Raw genomic sequence first — 12,822 nt, forward strand, 5'->3', positions numbered from 1 at the left:
GGGTGCACCTCAGCCACGCTCAAGGTCATAAACGATATCGTAACTGCCATCGATAGGAAACAATACTGTGCAGCCGTATTCATTGACCTGGCCAAGGCTTTTGACTCTGTCAATCACCACATCCTCATTGGCAGACTCGACAGCCTTGGTTTCTCTAATGATTGCCTCGCCTGGTTCACCAACTACTTCTCTGATAGAGTTCAGTGTGTCAAATCGGAGGGTCTGTTGTCCGGGCCTCTGGCAGTCTCTATGGGGGTGCCACAGGGTTCAATTCTTGGACCGACTCTCTTCTCTGTTTACATCAATGATGTCGCTCTTGCTGCTGGTGATTCTCTGATCCACCTCTACGCAGACGACACTATTCTGTATACTTCTGGCCCTTCTTTTGACACTGTGTTAACAACCCTCCAGGCGAGCTTCAATGCCATACAACTCTCCTTCCGTGGCCTCCAACTGCTCTTAAATGCAAGTTAAACTAAATGCATGATCTTCAACCGATCGCTGCCTGCTCCTGCCCGCCTGTCCAACATCACTACTTTGGACGGCTCTGACTTAGAATATGTGGACAACTACAAATACCTAGGTGTCTGGTTAGACTGTAAACTCTCCTTCCAGACCCACATCAAACATCTCCAATCCAAAGTCAAATCTAGAATTGGCTTCCTATTCCGCAACAAAGCATCCTTTACTCATGCTGCCAAACATACCCTTGTAAAACTGACCATCCTACCAATCCTCGACTTCGGTGATGTCATTTACAAAATAGCCTCCAAAACCCTACTCAATAAATTGGATGCAGTCTATCACAGTGCCATCCGTTTTGTCACCAAAGCCCCATATACTACCCACCACTGCGACCTGTACACTCTCGTTGGCTGGCCCTCGCTTCATACTCGTCGCCAAACCCACTGGTTCCAGGTCATCTACAAGACCCTGCTAGGTAAAGTCCCCCCTTATCTCAGCTCGCTGGTCACCATAGCAGCACCTACCTGTAGCACGCGCTCCAGCAGGTATATCTCTCTAGTCACCCCCAAAACCAATTCTTCCTTTGGACGCCTCTCCTTCCAGTTCTCTGCTGCCAATGACTGGAACGAACTACAAAAATCTCTGAAACTGGAAACACCTATCTCCCTCACTAGCTTTAAGCACCAGCTGTCAGAGCAGCTCATAGATTACTGCACCTGTACATAACCCATCTACAATTTAGCCCAAACAACTACCTCTTTACCTACTGTATTTATTTATTAATTTATTTTGCTCCTTTGCACCCCATTATTTCTGTCTCTACTTTGCACTTTCTTCCAATGCAAACCAACCATTCCAGTGTTTTTTTATTTTTTATTTTACTTGCTGTGTTGTACTCACTTCGCCTCCATGGCCTTTTTATATTTTTATTTATTTATACATATATCTGTTTGCCTTCACCTCCCTTATCTCACCTCACTTGCTCACATTGTATATAGACTTATTTTTTTTCACTGTATTATTGACTATATGTTTGTTTTTACTCCATGTGTAACTATGTGTTGTTGTATGTGTCGAACTGCTTTGCTTTATCTTGGCCAGGTCGCAATTGTAAATGAGAATGTGTTCTCAATTTGCCTACCTGGTTAAATAAAGGTTAAATAAAATAAAATAAATTTAAAACAACTTAAAATATAACATTTTTGGTGATGGAAAATATATTTAGACAGTACAATGATTTTCTACACTATTCTTGCTTGTTTTTTCACATAAACTGAAATTAACATTTAGAATTTTAGCATCCAGAAAATGGTGGATCGATTTCTGCATAGTGCAACTTTAAAGTTTAACTGACACCGTTCCAGTAACATGAAATCTTATTAATCTGTCCTTCAGGAGGAATATCACATTTTAGTTTTTTTTTACAAGCGATCACTTAGATATGTCATTTTCACATTTTCCTAACTTCATAGACCATTTGGGAATTACGTACATGAAGACATTTGTGAAAATTTTATGGCAATATAGAGTGAGAAAGCGGCCATGCGTTTGGATAATGAATAAACACTGAGGTAAATAAAACCTAATAACAACATCTGTCTCATCCAGGACCAGAGTCTACGCAGACCGGTGCGCCACAGCCAATCACAGCTACAGTAGGCCGATATGCAAATAAGACATTTGCCTCGCAGGCCTCCCATCATTCACTATGAACTGGACTGTGTGTTTACAGGCAGTAGGGCCTCCCATCATTCACTATGAACTGGACTGTGTGTTTCCAGGCAGTAGGGCCTCCCATCATTCACTATGAACTGGACTGTGTGTTTCCAGGCAGTAGGGCCTCCCATCATTCACTATGAACTGGACTGTGTGTTTCCAGGCAGTAGGGCCTCCCATCATTCACTATGAACTGGACTGTGTGTTTCCAGGCAGTAGGACCTGCCATCATTCACTATGAACTGGACTGTGTGTTTCCAGGCAGTAGGGCCTGTCATCATTCACTATGAACTGGACTGTGTGTTTCCAGGCAGTAGGGCCTGTCATCATTCACTATGAACTGGACTGTGTGTTTCCAGGCAGTAGGGCCTGTCATCATTCACTATGAACTGGACTGTGTGTTTCCAGGCAGTAGGACCTGTCATCATTCACTATGAACTGGACTGTGTGTTTCCAGGCAGTAGGGCCTGCCATCATTCACTTTGAACTGGACTGTGTGTTTCCAGGCAGTAGGGCCTGTCATCATTCACTATGAACTGGACTGTGTGTTTCCAGGCAGTAGGGCCTGTCATCATTCACTATGAACTGGACTGTGTGTTTCCAGGCAGCAGCAACAGAGGGACTTTAGATCATTAGAACACATTCACCAAAAGACACAAAATACACCTGAAAGGATTTCTGCAGTAATGTACCACAGGAGTCCTGTTACATTTGGGAACTTTACAGTCCCATTGATCAAACAACCATGAACAGGTAGGTTCTCTACCTCAGTTATACATCAACAAGAACAACAACGAATGTTAGCCAGATCGAGATGAGCTAAAATCTAACGAGGGAACATTAGATAAACCCCAGCTAGCTGGCCGCCAAAATGGAACCGATAAACGACGGGGAATAGTAGCCTGCTCCTTCTGCTGCAGCAGCCTGCCAATCCACGCTGTCCCAACCAACCCACGTTTTGACAACTGAATGGGAACTCTCCTGATCAACGCCAAATACATTTGATTGACAACAAAGGGTGCGTTCGTAACTTCAGAGCGTTGTCAGACTGTCCTTTCATAAATCCAGAGGGTTTGGCTCTCCGATCACACACTGCACTACTGACCCTGGACGCTCTGGCCGAGGGCTGATCCCAGCATTCTTCTCAACGACACTCAATAATCCAAGCTAACTGGCTAAAGTTGGCTAGCTTGCTAGCTACTTCCAGACGGAACACCTCACTCTGACCATTTTACTTGACCTATGTAGCAGAGCTGGTCAATGTCATCTAGAGCGTTAGCGACTAACCGCGCTGCTGGAAACATTGTAATTACTTTTCCCGCCAACGTTTACTGACACCGGCCATATTCAGCAGATTTTGCGTGTTCAGAAATCCATCAGTTATTGTGTGCTCTGGCACACACTCAGATTGCTCTGGTACACACTCAGAGTGCTCTGGAACACACTCAGAGTGCTCTGGCACACACTCAGAGTGCTCTGGTACACACTCAGAGTGCTCTGGTACACACTCAGAGTGTTCTGGTACACACTCAGAGTGCTCTGGAACACACTCAGAGTGTTCTGGTACACACTCAGAGTGCTCTGGTACACACTCAGAGTGCTCTGGCACACCCTCAGAGTGTTCTGGTACACACTCAGAGTGCTTTGGAACACACTCAGAGTGCTCTGACACACACTCAGAGTGCTCTGACACACTCAGAGTGCTTTGGTACACACTCAGAGTGCTCTGGTACACACTCAGAGTGCTCAGGTACACACTCAGAGTGCTCTGGTACACACTCAGAGTGCTCTGGTACACACTCAGAGTGCTCTGGTAAACACTCAGAATGCTCTGGTACACACTCAGACTGCTCGGGTACACACTCAGAGTGCTCTGAAATCGGAGTAGGTAGCAAGAGTGAGTTTACATACGCAAGAGATATGCTAGCTGGCTAACAGTCAAGTCGTTCAGCATGGCTAAAAACGATTTGCATGTTCTTGCTAGCTAATAAATGATAACTGCATAGCTGCTTAAATTAATGCGCCTGTTTGCCACATTGTGACTGACTCGTGATCGTTGCCTTGTTTGATTGTATTGACGTTCTTAGCCTCAGTTACATTTGTCCGTTTTTTTGTTCAGAATATTGAGTCATTGAACAGGGCATCCCGAATGGAGGAAGCAAACAATGTAGCAGGCCAGCTGTGATTTACAACCTGATAGCAAGATTTTTGTGACAACCAAGACATTTGTTGGTATTAAATGTATTATATGAATCATGCATTGAACTGCATCCATCCACAGTATTCTGCCACCAAGGCCTTAGTGTACGTCACGGACCACTGAGTCAAATAGAACCCATTTCTAATACCTCTTATCAAGTTTGTTAACCTGTTGGGGATGGGGGCGCTGTTTAGACTATTTATGCTAATGTGGCTAATTTTTTAAACGGCTTCCCACAAAATCCTTGATCGTACAATATGCATATTATTATTATTATTGGATAGAAAACAGTCTATAGTTTCTATAGGAGTTGAAATTTTGTCTCTAAGTGGAACAGAGCCCATTCTACAGCAATTTCCCTGACATGGAGTCAGATTTGAGAAACGTTGGCCACTTTTCTGAAGTCATTTAAACGGGCACTGTCGTTGCTATGACTATACGGACACTTCTTACGTCTTCCCCTGGATGCCTTTACGTGATGACGATTCCAACGGGCTCGATTGCTCGTTCACAGGCACTACAAATGAAAAAAACCTTTAGCTAGCAAGTCTTTTCTTGCTGCGTAACGCGCGTGGAAGACACCGACCCTCTCCTGTTCCAAGCATTAGTTTAGCCTGTTATATTTCTCCGGTCATCTTTTCACTCGTTATAGGAGTTACAAACATCACAAAGTAGTTAATTTAAAGCGTTTTATAGCAATTTATATCCGTTTAGTGCGATTTTGGGACATTTATTTTTGCAACGATGTGAAAAGTTGGGAACGCTTTTCAGTTCATCCCGAACGTAGTTGACATTTCCACATGGCAAGAGGACAGCTTTCCACCAAAAGACGATTTCTCCCAAGAAAGGATCCTTTGCCCAAGATACTGATGGAAGAACAGCTCAAGGTAGGACATTTTTATTATGATAAATCGTGTTTCTGTCGAAACATTTTAGTGGCTTAGGACGCCATGTTTTTTGACGTAGCTTCGCTTGGCGCAAACTGTATTGAAAAGTAAGGATAAATTAAAAAATGTAATAACGCAATTGTATTAAGAATTAAATTGTCTATCAATCCCTGTCCACCCTATATTTTTTAGTCACGTTTATGAGTATTTATGTATAAGAGTAGATCACTGTCTAAGTGGCGCAAGGACAAATTCTGACCAGCTGAGTTACATTTCACATTGTCTAACCATGATTTTGGTGGCTAAATATAAACATTTTCGATCAAACTGTATATGCATGTTGTAATGTGATGTTACAGGAGTGTCATCGGAAGAATTCTGAGAAGGTTAGTGAAAAAATTAATATCTTTTGGCGATGTTGACTTTTATCGCTCACTTTGGCTAGAATCAATGCTGGGCTGCTAATTGCTATGTGCTAAGCTAATATAACGATTTATTGTGTTTTCGCTGTAAGACACTTAGAAAATCTGAAATATTGTCTGTATTCACAGGATCTGTGTCTTTCGATTCGTGTATGCTGTGTATTTTTACGAAATGTTTGATGATTAGTAGTTAGGTAAACACGTTGCTCATTGTAATTATTCTAGTCCATTTGTGATGGTGGGTGCAATTGTAAACTATGCCATATACCTGAAATATGCACTTTTTTCTAACAAAACCTATCCCATACCATAAATATGTTATCAGACTGTCATCTAATGAGTTTTTTTGTTGGTTAGGGGCTATAAATATCTTAGTTTAGCCGAATTGGTGATGGCTACTGGTGTTGGTGGACAAATAAAAGATGGTGGAATATGCTAATGTGTTTTTAGGTAATAGATGTACATCTTTACATATTGTGTCTTCCCTGTAAAACATTTTAAAAATCGGAAATGTTGACTGGATTCATAAGATCTGTGTCTTTCATTAGCTGTATTGGACTTTAATGTGTGAAAGTTAAATATTTTAAAAAAATATTTTTTTTGAATTTCGCGGCACTGGTTTTTCAGTGGGGGGGGGGGGGGTGTGCCGCTAGCGCCACGCTGATCCTAGACAGGTTAAGTAGCATAAACTGGGAATTTGATAATTTTGACTGATATTCTGATTGTCTGTTTGTTTTATATCTGCAAAGTAGTTATAAAGCGGTCAGGTCCACTTTAAGGTACTTCAGACTTTGACCGATAATAAACTCTCCACTTCTTGAGTTACAGGCAAATAATGTCCCAAATGGCATCCTATTCCCTTCATAGTACACTACTGGTTATGAGTTGTGCACTACAAAGGTAATAGGGTGCCATTTGAGACGCGGGCAAACGCATTAAGCAGCACTTATGCAGTACCAGTTAGAACTGCAAGGCCCCTTGGTGAAAAATTAAAAACACTCTGCCTCTCTTTCTTCCCTCTGTTCTCTTCTCTTTTAATCTCCAAGGCCGCTCCTTTTCTTTCTTGGGCTGCAGTCTGTTGGAAAGCTCACTAAATCCCCCACCACGGAGTCATGTTTTCAATTTACAAATGCATGCCTTCTACCCACTTCCCCATCAACCCCCCTCTTCCAATCCTCCTCCGTTCTAACCCACACCTCCATCAACCCCACTCCTCTTGTCCTCCCTGTTCTCCCTCGTACCCCCTTTAACCCCACTGCTCCTATCTTCTCTGTTCTCCCTCGTACCCCCTTCAACCCCACAGCTCCTATCCTCCCTGTTCTCCCTCGTACCCCTTTCAACCCCACTGCTCTTATCCTCCCTGTTCTCCCTCGTACCCCTTTCAACCCCACTGCTCCTATCCTCCCTGTTCTCCCTCGTACCCCCTTCAACTCCACTGCTCCTATCTTCCCTGTTCTCCCTCGTATCCCTTCAACCCCACTGCTCCTATCCTCCCTGTTCTCCCTCGTACCCCCTTCAACCCCACTGCTCCTATCCTCCCTGTTCTCCCTCGTACCCCCTTCAGGCCCACTGCTCCTATCCTCCCTGTTCTCCCTCGTACCCCCTTCAGCCCCACTGCTCCTATCCTCCCTGTTCTCCCTCGTACCCCCTTCAACCCCACTGCTCCTATCCTCCCTGTTCTCCCTCGTACCCCCTTCAACCCCACTGCTCCTATCCTCCCTGTTCTCCCTCGTATCCCCTTCAACCCCACTCCTCCTATCCCCCCTGTTCTCCCTCGTACCCCCTTCAACCCCACTGCTCCTATCCCCCCTGTTCTCCCTCGTACCCCCTTCAACCCCACTGCTCCTGTCCTCCCTGTTCTCCCTCGTACCCCCTTCAACCCCACTCCTCCTATCCTCCCTGTTCTCCCTCATACCCCCTTCAACCCCACTGCTCCTATCCTCCCTGTTCTCCCTCATACCCCCTTCAACCCCATTGCTCCTATCCTCCCTGTTCTCCCTCGTACCCCCTTCAACCCCACTGCTCCTATCCTCCCTGTTCTCCCTCGTACCCCCTTCAACCCCACTGCTCCTATCCTCCCTGTTCTCCCTCGTACCCCCTTCAACCCCACTGCTCCTATCCTCCCTGTTCTCCCTCGTACCCCCTTCAACCCCACTCCTCCTATCCTCCCTGTTCTCCCTCGTACCCCATTCAACCCCACTGCTCATATCCTCCCTGTTCTCCCTCGTACCCCCTTCAACCCCACTGCTCCTATCCTCCCTGTTCTCCCTCGTACCCCCTTCAACCCCACTGCTCCTATCCTCCCTGTTCTCCCTCGTACCCCCTTCAACCCCACTGCTCCTATCCTCCCTGTTCTCCCTCGTACCCCCTTCAACTCCACTGCTCCTATCTTCCCTGTTCTCCCTCGTATCCCTTCAACCCCACTGCTCCTATCCTCCCTGTTCTCCCTCGTACCCCCTTCAACCCCACTGCTCCTATCCTCCCTGTTCTCCCTCGTACCCCCTTCAACCCCACTGCTCCTATCCTCCCTGTTCTCCCTCGTACCCCCTTCAACCCCACTGCTCCTATCCTCCCTGTTCTCCCTCGTACCCCCTTCGACCCCACTGCTCCTATCCCCCCTGTTCTCCCTCGTACCCCCTTCAACCCCACTGTTCCTATCCTCCCTGTTCTCCCTCGTACCCCCTTCAACCCCACTGCTCTTATCCTCCCTGTTCTCCCTCGTACCCCCTTCAACCCCACTCCTCCTATCCTCCCTGTTCTCCCTCGTACCCCCTTCAACCCCACTGCTCCTATCCTCCCTGTTCTCCCTCGTACCCCCTTCAACCCCACTGCTCCTATCCTCCCTGTTCTCCCTCGTACCCCCTTCAACCCCACTGCTCCTATCCTCCCTGTTCTCCCTCGTACCCCCTTCAACCCCACTGCTCCTATCCTCCCTGTTCTCCCTCGTACCCCCTTCAACCCCACTGCTCCTATCCTCCCTGTTCTCCCTCGTACCCCCTTCAACCCCACTGCTCCTATCCTCCCTGTTCTCCCTCGTACCCCCTTCAACCCCACTGCTCCTATCCTCCCTGTTCTCCCTCGTACCCCCTTCAACCCCACTGCTCCTATCCTCCCTGTTCTCCATCGTACCCCCTTCAGGCCCAAACTCATATCCCCAGTCATTGCAAGCACGCATACACACACACAGGCGCACGCACACACACACACACACTCCCCCTTTCTCACTCTCAGTAATTACCAATGTAATGGGAAGCAGCCTATTCTGTAATACATAATACACTTACTGCTTTCTGGAGGAAATTGGACCCTATTCCCTATGTAGAGCACTACTGTTGACCAGGGCACATAGGGCTCTGGTCAAAAGTAGTGCACTACATAGGGAATATAATACCATTTAGGACACATTCCAAGGCACCTAGTAATTACATCACTTTTTTTGTTTAACTTTTAACTAGGCAAGTCAGTTAAGAACAAATACTTTTTTTACAATGACGGCCTACTGGGGAACAGTGGGTTAACTGCCTTGTTCAGAGGCAGAAGAACACATTTTTACCTTGTCAGCTCGGGAATTTGACCTTTCGTTTACTGGCCCAACGCTCTAACCACTAGGCTACATGCCACCCAATTTAATTTGTTAATTAGTCATTTAAAGGCTACACATAAAAAGTTGTCAGTTCCAAAATGAATCCTTAGTTTGACTGTTTCCCACACCTCCATTAATCCCCTACTGATAGACAGAGTGATTCTACAGGACACTGGAAACAGGACAAAAGGGGCAGTCAGACATCATTTTAACTTTAGACAGAGAAAGGGTAGGAAACATACAGAGGGTACGAGGCGACAGAGGACAAACAGCAGAGGGGCTAATGATCGTGGAATGGGAGGGAAAGGTCTCGGCTTCCGGGGTAGTAGCCGCGGCACTATAGCGGCGTGCCAACGCCTCAAGCTTGACCTTCTTGGGTACCGGTCGATGCTGCGGAAGCGAAGTGGCCCGGGCATTACTGACCCGCTCCCGGAGGTCCTGGTACTCTGCGGAGCAGGAGGAGAAGTCCGGGAGCAGGCAGAGCTGATTTCAGGCAGTGAGTTTGGCAGGACGGGTTCCAGCCCACGATGGCACCAGTAGACCAGTCAATAGAGGGATTGTGTCGCTGGAGCCAAGAGAATCCCAATATCACGGGAACCTGCGGAGACTCAACCATCAGGAATCGGATGGTCTCGCTTTGGTTCCTCGACACTCGTAGGTTGACAAGGGTGGTCTTGTGGGTGACCTGACCTATAAAGTGCCCATCCAATGCTCTAAAACCCATGAGAATGGAGAGGGGTTTAATGGGGATGCCCAGCTCGGACGCCAGGGTAACGCCCATGAGACTCACATCGGCCCCTGAGTCGATGAGTACCTGGAGAGACTTGGACTTGGTTGCATGGAGAGGGGGGTAAGTAAGTGGAGAAGAACAATTGTCTTTAAGACCCACCAGAGTTCTCACTCCAACGATTGAGTTGGGTCTCTTGAAGGGACACACACACATCATTACCGACAGTACCGCAATATAGACAACTCTGGGTGTTCAATCGGCGTGCAAGATCGGCTGGAGGCAGCCTAACTCGACAGTCTTCGGAGGCTCTTGGAGAAAATCGGGTAAGTTCGGATCCTATCGGGGATTTCCGGAGTTCATCAGATGCAAGGTGGGATCCTTGAGTGAGCAATTGGGATTGCAATCAGACCTCTTCCCCCTCCTAGTTCTCGGGCTGCAAGCTCGTCCTTAAACCCTGCCGATAATCCGTGCAGGAACGTGTCGAACAGTGCTTCCGGATTCCAGGTATCCTCCACGGCCAGCGTGCGGAAATCCACACTGAGGGAGCCCTGCCCAAGCTGGAGTAACTTAATAATATACACAATCTTCGAGCGGTCCGAGGGGAATGAAGAAGGCTGCAGCTCGAAAACGAGGGAGCACTGGGAGAGAATGGCCCGGCAGGTTCTGGAATCTCTATCGTAGTGCTCCGAGGGAGGTAAGCCGGGTTCCCGGGAAACCGGGGTGACGGCGCTGCTACCGGCCGGGTTAGAGAGGGGCTGGGAGGTTACCGTCATAGTAGGCTGCCTGGTAGGCAACCCATGAAATTGCTCCCGCAAAGCTTCCAATGCTAGGTGGTGATGTTCGCCCACATCCTGGACCCTTTCCATCAGACAATGAAGCAACTCCTCGTGTCTACCAATGAGGGTTCCTTGGGAGGAGATGGCATTGCGGAGCTGGTCCAAGTCTGCTGGGTCAATCATGGCAGCTTGTACTATCAGGAATCAAGGTAAGACCCAAGTGCAGACTGCGTGAAGTAACAATGTTTATTGTAACCACAGCAGGCAAACGACAGGTCAAGGCAGGCAGGGGTTGATAATGCAGAGCAGAGGCAAAGGTACAGGAAGGCAGGCAGGCCCAGGGTCAGGACAGGCAGTGGTCAGGCCAGCGGTAACAGGGTCAGGGACAGGCAGTGGTCAGGCCAGCGGTAACAGGGTCAGGTACAGGCAGTGGTCAGGCCAGCGGTAACAGGGTCAGGGACAGGCAGTGGTCAGGCCAGCGGTAACAGGGTCAGGGACAGGCAGTGGTCAGGCCAGCGGTAACAGGGTCAGGGACAGGCAGTGGTCAGGCCAGCGGTAACAGGGTCAGGACAGGCAGTGGTCAGGCCAGCGGTAACAGGGTCAGGACAGGCAGTGGTCAGGCGAGCGGTAACAGGGTCAGGACAGGCAGTGGTCAGGGCAGCGGTAACAGGGTCAGGACAGGCAGTGGTCAGGCCAGCGGTAACAGGGTCAGGACAGGCAGGTAACAGGGTCAGGACAGGCAGTGGTCAGGCGAGCGGTAACAGGGTCAGGACAGGCAGTGGTCAGGGCAGCGGTAACAGGGTCAGGACAGGCAGTGGTCAGGCCAGCGGTAACAGGGTCAGGACAGGCAGTGGTCAGGCGAGCGGTAACAGGGTCAGGACAGGCAGTGGTCAGGCCAGCGGTAACAGGGTCAGGACAGGCAGTGGTCAGGCGAGCGGTAACAGGGTCAGGACAGGCAGTGGTCAGGCCAGCGGTAACAGGGTCAGGACAGGCAGTGGTCAGGCCAGCGGTAACAGGGTCAGGACAGGCAGTGGTCAGGCGAGCGGTAACAGGGTCAGGACAGGCAGTGGTCAGGGCAGCGGTAACAGGGTCAGGACAGGCAGTGGTCAGGCCAGCGGTAACAGGGTCAGGACAGGCAGGTAACAGGGTCAGGACAGGCAGTGGTCAGGCGAGCGGTAACAGGGTCAGGACAGGCAGTGGTCAGGGCAGCGGTAACAGGGTCAGGACAGGCAGTGGTCAGGCCAGCGGTAACAGGGTCAGGACAGGCAGTGGTCAGGCGAGCGGTAACAGGGTCAGGACAGGCAGTGGTCAGGCCAGCGGTAACAGGGTCAGGACAGGCAGTGGTCAGGCGAGCGGTAACAGGGTCAGGACAGGCAGTGGTCAGGCGAGCGGTAACAGGGTCAGGACAGGCAGTGGTCAGGGCAGCGGTAACAGGGTCAGGACAGGCAGTGGTCAGGGCAGCGGTAACAGGGTCAGGACAGGCAGTGGTCAGGCGAGCGGTAACAGGGTCAGGACAGGCAGTGGTCAGGCGAGCGGTAACAGGGTCAGGACAGGCAGTGGTCAGGCCAGCGGTAACAGGGTCAGGACAGGCAGTGGTCAGGCCAGCGGTAACAGGGTCAGGGACAGGCAGTGGTCAGGGCAGCGGTAACAGGGTCAGGACAGGCAAAGGTCAAAAACCAGGAAGGTGAGAAAAAGAGAGACTAGGGAAACAGGAGCTGAGACAAAAGGCTGGTGGGCTTAAACAAACAAGACAAACTGGCAACAGACAGACAGAAAACACAGGCATAAACACACAGGAGATAATGGGGAAGATGGGCGACAACTGGAGGGGGTTGGAGACAAGCACAATGACAGGTGAAATAGATCAGGGCGTGACGAGGAGGATACTGGTTTAACACGCTGTATGAAACATGACTCACCTACTGCTAGACAGAGCAGAGGAGTGATTCTATAGGAGGATACTGGTTTAACACGCTGTATGAACATGACTCACCTACTGCTAGACAGAGCAGAGGAGTGATTCTATAGGAGGATACTGGTTTA

Source organism: Salvelinus fontinalis, chromosome 5, assembly GCF_029448725.1.
Source record: "Salvelinus fontinalis isolate EN_2023a chromosome 5, ASM2944872v1, whole genome shotgun sequence".
NCBI lineage: Eukaryota > Metazoa > Chordata > Actinopteri > Salmoniformes > Salmonidae > Salvelinus > Salvelinus fontinalis.